General features: G+C 26.7%; 1 protein-coding gene across 3 annotated transcripts in view; it reads left to right on the top strand.

Moving 5' to 3' along the window:
* Positions 1-14,558, top strand: part of Noc2 (Nucleolar complex protein 2) — a 46,092-nt gene that overhangs the window by 18,592 nt on the left and 12,942 nt on the right. The window lies entirely within an intron of this gene.

Here is a 14,558-nt window from a genome sequence, read left to right as displayed (position 1 = left end):
GCTGTCACGAATTTCGGATAGAACATTCCGCGTTTTCCGGTAATGTGAGAGGGAATTTTTTGAAAAAGTTTCTGTTTTTCGAAAAAGATGAGTTTATATCAGATTATCAATTAATAACAAAATGAAATTTTTGACATAATGGTAACACGTGTATAATGCAAATTGATACATATGTCATTTGCATGTATCGCAAATTTGCTGATATGATCTTTTCATCCTATTATATAGTATATAGATGTCTGTCTCGCAAGAAATACGTGATTTTTTAATGGCACCAATGAAATGTAACGATAACTGCATTTTTATTAAAAAATGTAAATTGAAAGAAAATTGTATTGATAAAATTATTAGGTTTTTTTTGTTAAATTGTTACTAAAAATTATTATTAATATTTATTACACACTATCTATCTATTATGAGTTTGAAAAAGCACTCATCGCCTTTTTCGAAAGACATCTCTTGTGGAAATGAAAAGGTTATCAATAAGACCAATATTGCTTGGTAAATTCGGCGCCTGTTCACCGGATCGAAGACGTAACGATTACGAAACTCGAAAGTGAATGCGACTTCCATGCAGTCATTCGCGTTACATTTGCATTACACGTGTACGCGTGATATTTATATCTTATAAAATTTAGGTCAATTTTTTTTACTTTACGGAAAGAACAAATATTTTTTATATACGTTACTATTTACTAAGAAGATATAAAAATGATACTGGGACAACAAAAGCAGATATGTATTCTTTTTGATACGTGTCTTTTCATGAATTTCTGTGTTTATGTATTTAACGAGATAATTGGAATAAAATAAGATTGCTTTATCATCGAAACCGGAAAACATTCTCTATGTGCAATGCTGTTTCATCATCATATCTTAAATATCAAAATATTGAGAAGATATCATTTGACATTGGAACGATTAGACTATGACTAAATCGATTAGACATAAACCACTGTATTCATTGTTTTATTTATCGCCGCGACAAACTAATAAATATTATAATTATTTAATGACGACACACATCGTATGTTGCGTGGCGTGTTTTAGTAGATCATTAGTATTTTGTTAATTTTTTTATTCGTTAAGATTTGCTCAGCAATTTTGAAAATTGAAAAATGAAATTGATTGATTGAGAAACTGGATTTAATCTATCGAAGAGACATTTCTAAATTAGTTAATTAATGCACGCTATATAAACAAAATAATATTGATAACAAAATTCGAGAATTTTTTAAATATTTAGTTACATTAAAATATTATTTACATATATATATATATATATATATATATATGGAGAGATATTTTCTTTGACTAGATTATTTTATTTATTCTGCGAAATAGCGGATGTTTTTACAAATAAACAAGTGCATTTGTTGCAATATAAGTTACATAAAAGAGAGAAAGAGAAAGAGAGAGAGAGAGAGAGAGAGAGAGAGAAAATTATATTCCATATTTTTAATCTATTCTAACATCGCATTGTCAGGAAGCTATTAATAAATGGATATACATATATAAAATACAATGTTTTTGATTAATTTATGAAGAATTGTATATAATTTATGAAGAAATATATGTATTTTAAAAAATAATTTTAATAATCAAACACTCGAATTTTATTAACCGCGATTAAATGACAGAATTTTTCTACAAATGTCACAAACGTCGTGTTAATGAAAGTTGTACTTTTTGCATGTCATTTTTATTACACGAGTGTCAGTATCTTTACTTTGTTGTCAGAAACTTATACAAGATATGAATATAATATAGGATAATTTTAATAATACATGATCAGTATTAGGGGCATAAATCTAGAATTCATGTTTTTCTCTGTTTTCCTCTCGCGAATAACTATCGCATTTAACTCCGCTATTAACTCGCACAATAGAGACGGTACATCTAACGTTTTATAATTTATAATTTTGTATGTATATATAAAAATACATACAGAATTCTGTATGTATGTGTAAATATATTTTGATATATTTCATTAACCCTTTTATATATGCTTTATAGTTCATTTATTTATCATTTATTATTTATTTTTATTCGCAAAATCATTACGATGATTTATGTATTTCAGAATATGCAATAAGATATAATACAAAGTAAAGTTATCGATGACTTACGTCAAAAAACGTCTAATATTATTACTTTTATATCTTTCTTATATCATCGCGTTTGGAACTCAAGAATTTAGTAAAAAAAATTATAGCGATACATCAACTCGAATTATATCATTGCTGAAAATTATGGCGATATATTAAATTTTGAACTATCATAGATGGAAAATAAGATCCAAAACTTTCAGTCTGTTAAATATGTGATAAAATATCGATTTGTGAAATATGTAGTGATATATTAAGAAGATTTTTATTATCGAAATTTATACACTGTAAAAAAAGTTTGTTAACTTGACTAAACCTTTCAACTAAATCACTATTTTGTTAATTGAACATATATTAGTATTTAAGTCAAATATACGTTTTAATAGATTTAATATGTTACATTTAATTTAAATATGTTTATATGTTCAATTAACAAAATAATATTTAGTTGAAGGATTTAGTCAAGTTAACAAATTTTTTTACAGTATAATAAAACTTTTGTCAAAATAACAATTGTTTCTACACATGATAATGAAGAGTCCGAATGAGAGAATTTATGTGTATTTTGAAATTATTCTTTTTAATTAATGTATTTTTTACTCATATAATAATAACGATGTTATACTTACAATCAATCGCTGTCCAATAATCTACTTGGTGCAAAAATAAATGTCTTTGCCTAGTCTAGGTCTTGACCGATCTCTTAATATTAATTATTTTGTATTACGAAAAACTTAAACCTAACGATCTCGATATAACTTCTCATTTATTTATTTAATTTCGATTAAAATATAAACGATGTAACATCGTGTTTCTATTTACGATTTTTATATTCACATTGGAGCGCGTATAATGAAGTATGTGTATATACACGTCGACTGACTTTATCACTAAATGCAGTCGTTTTTTATCCAATTCCAAGATGTTTTATATATGTAAAGAAAGAGAGAGAAAGAAAGAGAGAGCTTCTTATCTTTCCATACGCATACCGTCTGTTCACTCTTGCTTTTTTTAACTTTCGAATTTTTGGGAAAGTTTCTTAGCCTTGTTTTCTATAAACAATTTAACCCAATCAAATCTGTGATCAATATTCTCTTATCGGTATATGCTTTATCTGTTTATTGCCACATCTTCATCTGCGTTCGAATTAATTCTCCAGACATCAACAATTCAATGACCCTAATATCGCGAAATTCTTGATGACACGACGTCCACTTTTGCTCGGAAAGCATGCCAGAAAGCATCATCTATGATGTTATCGGTAATTATTTTTTTGCAGTATATAAATACGACGAGATCTTTAAATCGACGTATAAAAGACTCTATGTACAAGAGACGATATATATAATAATTAAAATACAATTTAAAAACGCCCTCGTCGAGTTTCTGTTTAAATCTTCCTGTTTGAAGACTGCCTGAGTTTGCCTTCCCCAAATTTCGATCATTAATTTATTTACACGTGATTTATTATTTTACCTACAATTGCAGATACCGTAATCACGTGTGTGATTATTAAATCGTACGTAACTCTCTGCGGAGTATTGACTGATTACGTGTATCTTTTGACTAAGATTCGTGACATTAAAATAAATGTGTTTAAATTTATATCTTTGTTAAGATAATTTTAAATAATCTTTATATTAAATACTCTCTCTCTCTCTCTCTCTCTCTCTCTCTATTGAAAAATTATTTAATTTTGAACGAATTTCTGGTGCCTTGCGAAATTATTTATTTACTATGAATTATTAATTATCATAAAATTATGAGTTATTAATTTAATTTTGAGATCAATTCTTATTGTAATATATATTAATTTAACCGTGAAATCAATTTTTTATTTGGACCATAAAATTTACTTTTATAAAATTATATTTTTGATATGCAACTTGAGAAATTTTGTGAAATTACTCAAAACTGAGAACATTCAATAATAATTGCTGTAATAATAATGTATTATCGATTTTATCGAATTTTTCAAAAAACCACTTTTAAAAAATTTTTGTTTAATAAATTTTTTACACAGATTTTCTTATTTTTTCCATTATTACAATTTGCTAAACTATATATTTATTTTAAAAAATCTATACAGCAATCGTGTCGGTCATTTATTATAATTAATTATTTTATTATATTATGAAATAGCATGATAAGTAAAGAAAATAATGAAAAAGCTCAAAACTGGTTATTTTCTGTTATCATTATTGTTGAAATGCATCACACTATATCAACGTATAATTGGCATTCTCTTTTTCTTTCTTTTTCTTTTTTGCGTCAGGAAAACTTAAAAGTGTGAGAAAAAATAAAAATAAATTTGAATTCCAGATTTATCACCATAATTATGCAAGACACTAACTTATTGGTACATGGAAATAATCATTGCGATAAACAATAACAAGATAATAAAGATAATATCTATATTGATCTTTATTTAATCGACGAGGATGTCGATTCGATAACAGTTGTAAAAAAAAGAGAGTGAGAGACATGAGAAAATTAAATTTTATATAAATGAATCTGTATGTACTGTGTTTCATTAATGCACATATATCTTATTTCTTGTAGTATCCTAATTTTATTTAATATAATAAAAAAGTTTTTTTATTGAATTTGAATATAAAAACAGAATCTAGTTTCTCATCTGTGACACATCTGTTTAATTACGTAGTATAATTAATTATAATTTTAGATTTTATATTTATGTATATAATATTCTATCTACTTTTATATTTAAAGTGTGATTTATAATTAAAAGTCTAGTTTTGTTTTAATCAGAAATGTTATTCAAAATTCATAGATTTATATTATATAAATACATATATGTATATGTATATGTTATATAACATAAATAATATAAATACATATATATAGCTTTTATACTTTAGAGATTTGCAGTAATATTTTAAAATCCCAAACAAATTTTCAAAAAATAATAATATATAATATAATATCTTTTACACATGATTTTGTACATGCTATCTCTATAATTCACGATGATAATTTTTTACACCATTTTTCATGTGATTGTAATTGTAATAATAGATTTTCTTAGCACAAGTTAAAGTAAATTCTTTTTTTAGCGAAAATGTAACAAGGAGAAACTGTAATTACCGCAATTTTCTAATCTTAATGTTACAGTTTTTTCGTGTGTCTAAGTTTCTTAAAAATAAAAATTCTAAGTAGAACGTTTAAAATTAAGAGTATGATTTTGGTGTTTATTCGTTTTTTTGAAGTTTAAATTAAGGAAAATAGAGAGAGAAAGAGAGATATACCTCGATGTATTTATTACGAAAAAAAATCGATCTCTTCAAAAAAATCTATTTTTAAAAAGAAAATTGTAAGTTATGATGACACAATTTTTTGTAGAAAAAAAAGGAAAATCAGCAAAGAGTTCCGCGAATCAAAAATAGATTTTATTATAAAAAATCTCATTTTGAGCGTACATGTTTACATTCTTTATGGAAATTTATCACTAGTAAGTTCAAAGAATCACTTATTTCGCTTATTACTGATATACAGTAATTTAAGTACTCAAAATAAGTGATTATTTGGACTTACTAGTGATAAATTTCCATAAAGGACGTGCACGCGACAACGTATTAACATACATTTACATGATCTATTTCAGCAGCAAGTTTATTAGCATTTGAATGTTCGTTGAATAGCTTTTTATTAAATATTGTTGCGTGCTCACATATCTTCAATATCTTATTGTAACTCATTGATCGTTGATCTTTATTGTCCCGGCTTTTCTGCTCATAGGATCGATGCTTTTCCTATGCTAACTTCCCTTTTCCACGCGACTTCAAAGTATTGTTATACGAGCTGGAGAAATCCTAACAGTATATAGAACTTAAGATGTCACAAAAGACACGTATTAAGTATTCGAACAGATAGGAGAAGGATAAAGTATACAATTTCAAAGGTGATCATATATACACAAGAGTTTGCAAAAGATAAGATTCAATTCATAAGATTCAAAGTACAAGATCCAAGATCTCGCATAAAAGATTCTAACGCAGAATTGTTGCGATATCGTTACATCTTGATCTCGAGACAACAAAATCGCGATAGAATTCAAAAATCAAAATAAATTGATATATATCGCTTTGAATTGTAATATAAATGCCTCTACTATTGTTTCTCTTCACTCTCTTTTTTAATGTTTTTCTTTTGAATGGAGAAAGCATAAATACGGATAGCAAATGATTATAAATTATATCAAATAATTTAATTAAATTATCTTTTATCTTAACCTGAAATATATATATATGTATATATATATATATATATATATATATATATATTTACATTACGATTAAAATTATTCGAAAGATAAGAAGACATTACGATTACAATATACACAACATAAAGTTATATATATATATATATATATATATATATATATATATATATATAACTTTATATTGTGTATATTGTAATCGTAATGACTTCTTATCTTTCGAATAATTTTAGCAGTGTAACTAGAGCGACAAATAAGAACGCGTGCGTAGTGAAGTGATAAAATGTAATGCAAACATGTGATTGTACGAACGTCCTAATTATGAATCAATCACATATATATGAGATAATTATATATACAAGGCCGACCAAGCTTTTTCTTCGTTTCCTTTTTGCTCGTTTGTTACTTTTACGTATCGCGTATACGTGTTTTTTGATAAGCTTATAACACATTTTTAAAGTTTGCTTCTTTTATTTTTATACAATAGAAATCATTTAGACAAAGTTTTAGAGACAAATTCATTTAGTAATATGCGATTACGTTATGATAATTTAAAAATATGATCCAAGAGTATATTTGATGCGTAAATAAAATTAAAATAGTCTAAAATAGTTTAAGATATGCAATTCTATTTTAAAGCTTGCAATTTACTGCAAGTTTTCGATAATTTAGGACATATTGTAGATCGCAAAATGTCAAAATTAACATCATTTATAAAATTAAGATTAGAAATATTTAGTTTATTCCATGTGTCTTCAACTTATTTAATCAAAATAAATATAATACAGGAGATTTTGTCAATTGAGCTTATTGTTAGATGCTGCTGTTTTGTAAATGGTAGAGGAAAAGATATTGTATGTATGATGTATTGAATAACTTCCTATGACATCACTTTTCTTACATATGCATCGATGCATCTGTCTGTTGCAATTGCTTTTTTTTAATGTAACTTTTACATAAATCGATTTTACATAACGATAACATAAATCTATTTTACATAAATAGATTTTTTTTATTATATTCTATATCATTATTCTATTTCATTTTTCATTATATGTATCTATATATAAAAATATAAAGTGAAGTTGAAAAGTCAACACTTTTTACATGAATTTAATATTTTTTTATTTTAACACTTCTGAGTGCTTCTTCTAATGTTCTTTCTTACAATAAGTGTGCAAATGTTACACTCTACAATTCCTGACACGTCATTACGTTTTTTTATAATATTTTTAAACTAATTGATAATTGATAATTATTTACATTTGAACAATAACATTTTGATTCGTTCTTTCAAGTCATCGTTGACATGAAAGGATATAAATCTCGTAAAGTATTGACTTTTCGATAACCTCACATAATACTTTTATACGCAGAATAATGAAAAGAATCGATTTATGCAACAAAGCTGCATTTAAAAAGTGCAATTGCAACGCGCAGATGCATCTGCAACAAAAATAGTGTCATAGGAAATTAAATTTCATACGTTACTTAATATTTATCTCTATTTTGTATTTTTATTTACAATATATAGTATCTCGTTTGAGTTGTTAAAATCATCCTCTGTATATTTTAGACACGTATTGCTTACATTAGGAAGAATATTACATTAATTGCAATGAATCAGTTCAATATAATATGCAAAAGAAAAGTATAAGCAATTGGTTAGTAAATGAATTGAATCGCAATTTTAAGTGTCAGCATTCTCGACTTATCATCTCTTATATGATTCGCTCCTCAACTACGGCCGACTATGATCAATTGATGGGTTTATTATTGAAGTTCAAAGTTTTATTACTGAAGATTTTTATTTCAACTATATGTCGCCTTAGCTACTTACAGAGATCTCATTTCCTTTCTGTCACGCTTTATTAATCATATATCAACTCTTTGAAAAATCCTCAACTAACTCTTTCAATATATTGCGCGATGTGCGAATTCTCTAACATCGATTAATTATCGATTTCAGAAAGAATACTTTTCATTTTCTATATAACGCATTATTTGTATATTTTCCAACTTTATCAAATTCCGTTATTATCTTCTGCTATACGATAAGTATAAACATAGATATTCATTTTTCTGTTGTCAACATTGAGACATTTTGCATCTCACTAAATGTTATCGGGACGATTTTTTGTTTTTACAATAAGAATGACTGAATTGCGATTACGAAATACGACGTATAATTCGAGAATTATATTTATGTTTTTGTACAGATAATAATTTGTTTATATTTAGATGGAACTTCTCCAAAATTTCCAAAGAAGTCAGATGCCCATAAATTTTGCGCCGCGTGCGTAAACAGATATATAATGAAGTTAGAAAAAACTTTACTCTATAAATACAAGCAGGAAAATGTACATAATTACTCTTTTTTATTTCGAAATGTATTTAATCAGTTGCCTTCACATATCTTTTCAATAACGCTACTTAATCTTAAAAAATTGATAAATATCCCTAAGCAATTATTATAATTTTTTATTTAAGTCTCATAAATTGATTTGCTATGATTGTGATGTTTTATGATGTTGATTTGTCGAAGATCTTCTCGAGTTCCACGCGCAGAAAAAAGTTCTTCAACTCACGCGATGGAGTCGCGCAAAAAACCAATGAACCTCTTGAAATCATCACGTCGTGCAATTATGTTATCACATATTATATATATATATATATATATATATATATAAAATTATATATTATAATGATGTCTAAATCAAACACAGTTTATTTTTGTCTCTGTGGTACTCATTGTCAGTCAGTTATTTAAAAAATTAATCGGTATTTTTCCAGTTGAACGAATGTCTATTTTAAGTTAAAACTAAGACTTCTTCTAGATAACAGATATCGCTATATCGAAATAAGAGAATATTGAGACATTTTTTGATTGCATAATTATATGTGTACAGTTACATAAAATATATCCTTCATTAAATACAATTATAGGCAATATTGAATGGGCTTTTATTTAGAAAAAATAAAAAAAAAATATCACAATATTTTAATTTTTAATATTAAGTATTTTTATAATTAAAGTAAATCGTCTAATAATAATCTGTAAGTAAAATCTATGTAAAACATATGCATTAATTTTAATACTTATTTATTTTTCTCTGAAGTTTAATCTTTCCAAAAAACTTTATTTTCAATTGCTTACAGTTCAAAAACGACAGATGTCTTATTAATATTTCTGTAAAAGAAAGATATACTCCAATTATCCAAAGAATCCTCAAGCAGTTCAAAAGAAATGTGCTTAATAAGAGGCATTATGTATCAGTAAAGATTCATTTGCAATACTTGAGCATAAAAAAAATGAAAACTCTACATGTTTCTTTTCGCGTTATGTCCCCTTCCTCTTCCATTTAAAACGTTGTGTTTTCCCTTCTGAAACTCCATTTTTTATAGATGAATGCAAAAATTAAAAATATTTTTTTAATTTTTTTCTCACAATTTAGTGCTTTTTTATGACAATATTTGAGGCCATAGAGAAATCATTCGTCGAATCGACGTCAATTCGACGTCGTATTGAACAATTTGACATCGATTCGATGACGAATCGACATCAATTCGACCATCATTTCTCGTTGGGGATCACAATTATATCGTAGATCAAGAGATTTATTTAATGAAATAGAACAGCATTGAATTATTTAATTTGCGATTTTTTGGTGTTTATTCATATATTTAATATTAATAAATATAGATTTTTAAAAATATTTATTAGTATTTTTGAAGATTTTTACACACACACATACAATATATAAAAAATCCTATTTGATATTAACTCTGTTACTCTTTTATGTTATATTAAACGTATAGCAAAATAAAAAATGATGTTTAAATCAAATTAAATAAAACAATTAATGTATTAAATATTATTATTAAGTATTAAATATTATTTATAATTATATTTTTATATTATAGCATTCTATAAAAAATTATATAATATAGTCTAATAATCTGTATATGAGGGAGGGAGATGTAGTATTAATTAATATATTACAATTAAAAGATATATAGAAAAGGTTCTTTTCAGCAAAAAAATCTGCTTGATATGAGTAAAGAGTTGGATATGAGTTTAAAATTAATTTTGATGCAATGAGATAATATCTTTACAAACATGAAGTTCGAAATCCGTCTTGTTTTGAAAACAAGCATTTATTTACATGCATTATTTGCACACGTGGCTTCTTACGCATGCAATAACGAATTCCTCAGCGTCTATTGTCATTCTGGTTAATCCAGACACTATATATATAAATATATATTATAATATGTTTCTTTTCGCGCGATCATTGTCTGCAAAAAGCAAACATTACCTGGAAAGAGAATATGCTCGCGTATTATCATATTCATTTGACATTTGGTCGACCCAGACCTGTCTGGTAACGAACAAATACAGATAGTATATAAGTACAAAATTATGTCATCGTGTCGTCATTGCGTTGCTGATCCATTTTATCATAAATCTTAGTGCCTCGAGGCCATACATTTACATGTATCTCTTTTCTGAATTAATTAAGATGTTTCTCTGACAATGAGGCGGCGTGGAAAACTTAGTTCATGAAAGAATTAAGATAGTCGATTTACATATATTTGTGACGTATCCGTTCAGTTTCGTGATTGTTTATAAGTAACAGTGAAAAAAACTAAGGAACGATATTTTTTCACTGATACTGACAGGAAAATCACGGAACTGAACGGATACGGCACGGATATGTGGGGAAATAGACCTTTACATATGAAAAGATTTTATTCGTCACACATTTATGTTAAATGTGAAAATATGTTTCTCGAACATATAAATTTTATTTTATAATATAATATATAATATAACTGGGAAGTTTTGTTTTTCTTGACCTTAATCTGTGTTTTATTTGAATCGTGCAGGAATTTGAACTATATTGTAGAATAAATATTAATGTGCTGTTTGATGGTGATTTTTTTATATTATATATTTTTTTATTATAAAAGTATTATAAATCATTTTGTCTAGTATTTCATATATTGCATATATAATTTTTTATAAAATTCTAAAAAGAATTCTAGAAATTGATTTTGCAGTTCGTGCCTCTTGTACAAAAAAAGAATGACAAAACATTTAATAAAAAACATTTAATTAAAAAATGCGAAAATGGAAGTGAACTAAAAAGGACATCTCTTGGAAAATTTTCCAATTTCAAAAACAAATAAATGAAGAAAGGCAGAAAGATTGACGGAAAAGGGAAGACGATGATGTGAGTCAAAAAAAGAGAAGAACACTTTTCTTAAGAGAGCAGGTAAAAAAAAAGAAAAGGTGAAACTCGCTGCGTTCAATTTTAAGGTATCTCAAGGAGATCGTCGTCCTAGAGCAAACTTATAATCCATGGACTCTTGTCCTTGAGGTTCCCATGGTTTTTCAGGTAGCGACTGCATTCCTGAGTCTCCGCGCGTGCATAAAAAGGAAGTAGGAGATCAGTGTATTCGGAAAATCTATACATCATGTTCACAAAGTTCAATATCGAAAGAAATATTAACATTTCAAGTCTTTTTGTATATGTACAAATATTCCACCTATAGTATCGTATAAACGTTAAGATAAAATCTTTAAAAAATGTTTGTAATGGCAATAAATTATTATATAATATAATTATATATTACTCTAATTATAATATATATATTATAAATATATATAATAATTATAATAAATAATATAATAACAAATTATATAATAATTTTGCCTTGACGCGGCAAATAATTTTAATATTGATGTTGCACTCTCAGTGAATTGTTAACTATTTTTTTCACCCTATAAGCAACTACTTTTAGAAAATTATATATTTATTTTTCTTTAAGTTTATTTCTATTTAATATTAAAAATGATAATAAGAATAATTATTTATATTAATTTGATAATACAATTAATCAAAATTACTTATTCATATTTTCTGTTTCCTTGGAAACAAGGAACCATCGATGTGTCAACTGTTTCGCAATTAAAACCAAGTTAAAACGTCAGCGATATAATGTGACTTTTGAGACTATACTCTCATTGAAAATGACTAATTATATAAATATTTTAGAGGACGGATTCAGTAAATAGAATGATAAATGCGACGAAAGAATTTATGTAATTTGCGATTTACTTCGCACTTTGAAATGAACAAAGGTGAATCACAAAAAATTTATAAGTATATAATCTTATATGTAATCTCTTTATCAATTTAATTTATTAAATCACTGTCACACATTTTCAATTTTTGTTAGAAATAAAAGCTTATTGATAGATAAAAGTTCCAAAGATTTAAAATACCGATTTGTATACGCAATAATTAATCTGCAAAAATAAGACAGTCTAGACATTCAATTATATTAATGAGAAAAAATAATATTGTTTTTTTCTCAAATAAGCGAAGAACCATTCTGTCACGTCTTTATCAGACCACATTCGGGGGAGATTTTTGTGAGAAAATCTTTCAACATATATCCTCTATATAAAACTTCAAGCCAAGTGGCATCAAAAATAATAACAGTGCCATAGATTATCTGAGACACGTGTGTATAACCTTGATCTTTTCATCATTGAGTTTTATTACGTATCGCGTTATGAATCATATAATAATTTCATTTATTGATATAAATGCATATCGGATATCCGATGTGCATTTATATCAATAAATAAAATCATCCGTTTAACGCCGCTGAAATGCCAGTATTCGAGCTATTGTCAGTCGATATCGTTAATGATCTCATTGATCATCGCGATTTGACTGAAATCTTCGATAGGATGAGAATATCACATAATGTAAAAAAAAGTTATCATTTTTTATTTATTATTATCAATTTAAGAAGATTGCGCATAACCCCGAGAAGAACAAATAAGTCAAAATGATGTAAATTTGACATCTATATATATACAGTATCCTCCATAAGTTTAGGATTATAATTATTCCTTACATTTTATAGTTACAGAATTGCATGGCAGCGATCTGTTATAAATAATAATAATGTTTAAATATTTCATGATTTATTTATGTTATAATTTATTTATATACAAAATATCTGCACAGATCTGTCAAAAGGATCCTTTTAATTTAAGAGAAAAATTCTCTAAAGAAATATTCGTAACATACAAGAATATATATAAACTTAATGGGATGTTTTTTTATATAATATGTTTTTTATATAACATAAATGAAAATGTCATTTAAATATTTCACGATTTATTGATACAAAAAGTTTACACAGATCGCTCTGTAAAATGTAAAATGTCTCCAAACTTATGGAGGGTACTGTATCTTACGAATATTCTGCGAGGTCTACGTAGAATTGTAAACATAAGAATGTAAGAAATTGACTATAATGACAGTTGAGTATGAGAATAATCGACTATGATTGGTTAATTTCTTACGATTTACGACTTTATGATTCTATTGTAGACCCCGTCGCATAATTACGCTTTTTTCCTCCATTCGGTTTATGACATTTGATGACGGAACGATACAGCGAGGGCGTTTCGGAAACGCAAATTCATACTTAGTCATCGCAAATGCGAGAAGTGGGGGTGCACGTGCCCGATCAAGGGTACGAAGCACGACACGTGTATGACCTTGACGCATTGAGCTCCACGAACCGACTACCCGTTTCGTCGAGGGTCAACGCGCGGATTCCGGCTAAGAGCTGATTTTTCCAACTTCTCGATAAGTGTTATTTGACAGGTAACATATATTTTCGTCTCTTTTCAGATAAGTTCTAAAAAAAGAGATAAAGATATGACTACTTGTCGGGTAAAACTTATCAAGAGTTGGAACAACCGACCCTAAGCATGGCAATTTATTCTGTCGTGCATTTCTCCTGATCGTTCTATCGGGGAAGACGAATCACTTCCGTCGAGTCTCCTGCGACCGAGATTATATCTTTGCGATCCCAGTGCATTAGTGTGTTTTTAAAATTATATGCTTCTAGAATTGGACGCTTAAATTTCTAGTTCCTAGATTTTTAGAAATTTGAACCTAAATAATCCATAATTCACAAAATGCCTAAGAACTATATTAAAAACTAGTAACAATTTTACCTGCGCACAATAAAATTAAAGTTATAGATATTGGTCATTTTTTATGTCGATATTTTTATAGACATAAAAATAATTAATTAAATTAATATTATTTTTTTCTTGAGTAAAAAATGTTCTACAATAATGTTATTATTGAATTATATTAGAGGAATCATTA

This window comes from Nylanderia fulva, unplaced genomic scaffold, assembly GCF_048542155.1.
Source record: "Nylanderia fulva isolate GAGA-0341 unplaced genomic scaffold, ASM4854215v1 Scaffold30, whole genome shotgun sequence".
Classification (NCBI taxonomy): Eukaryota; Metazoa; Arthropoda; class Insecta; order Hymenoptera; family Formicidae; genus Nylanderia; species Nylanderia fulva.
This window is presented reverse-complemented; position numbering and strand designations above follow the sequence as displayed.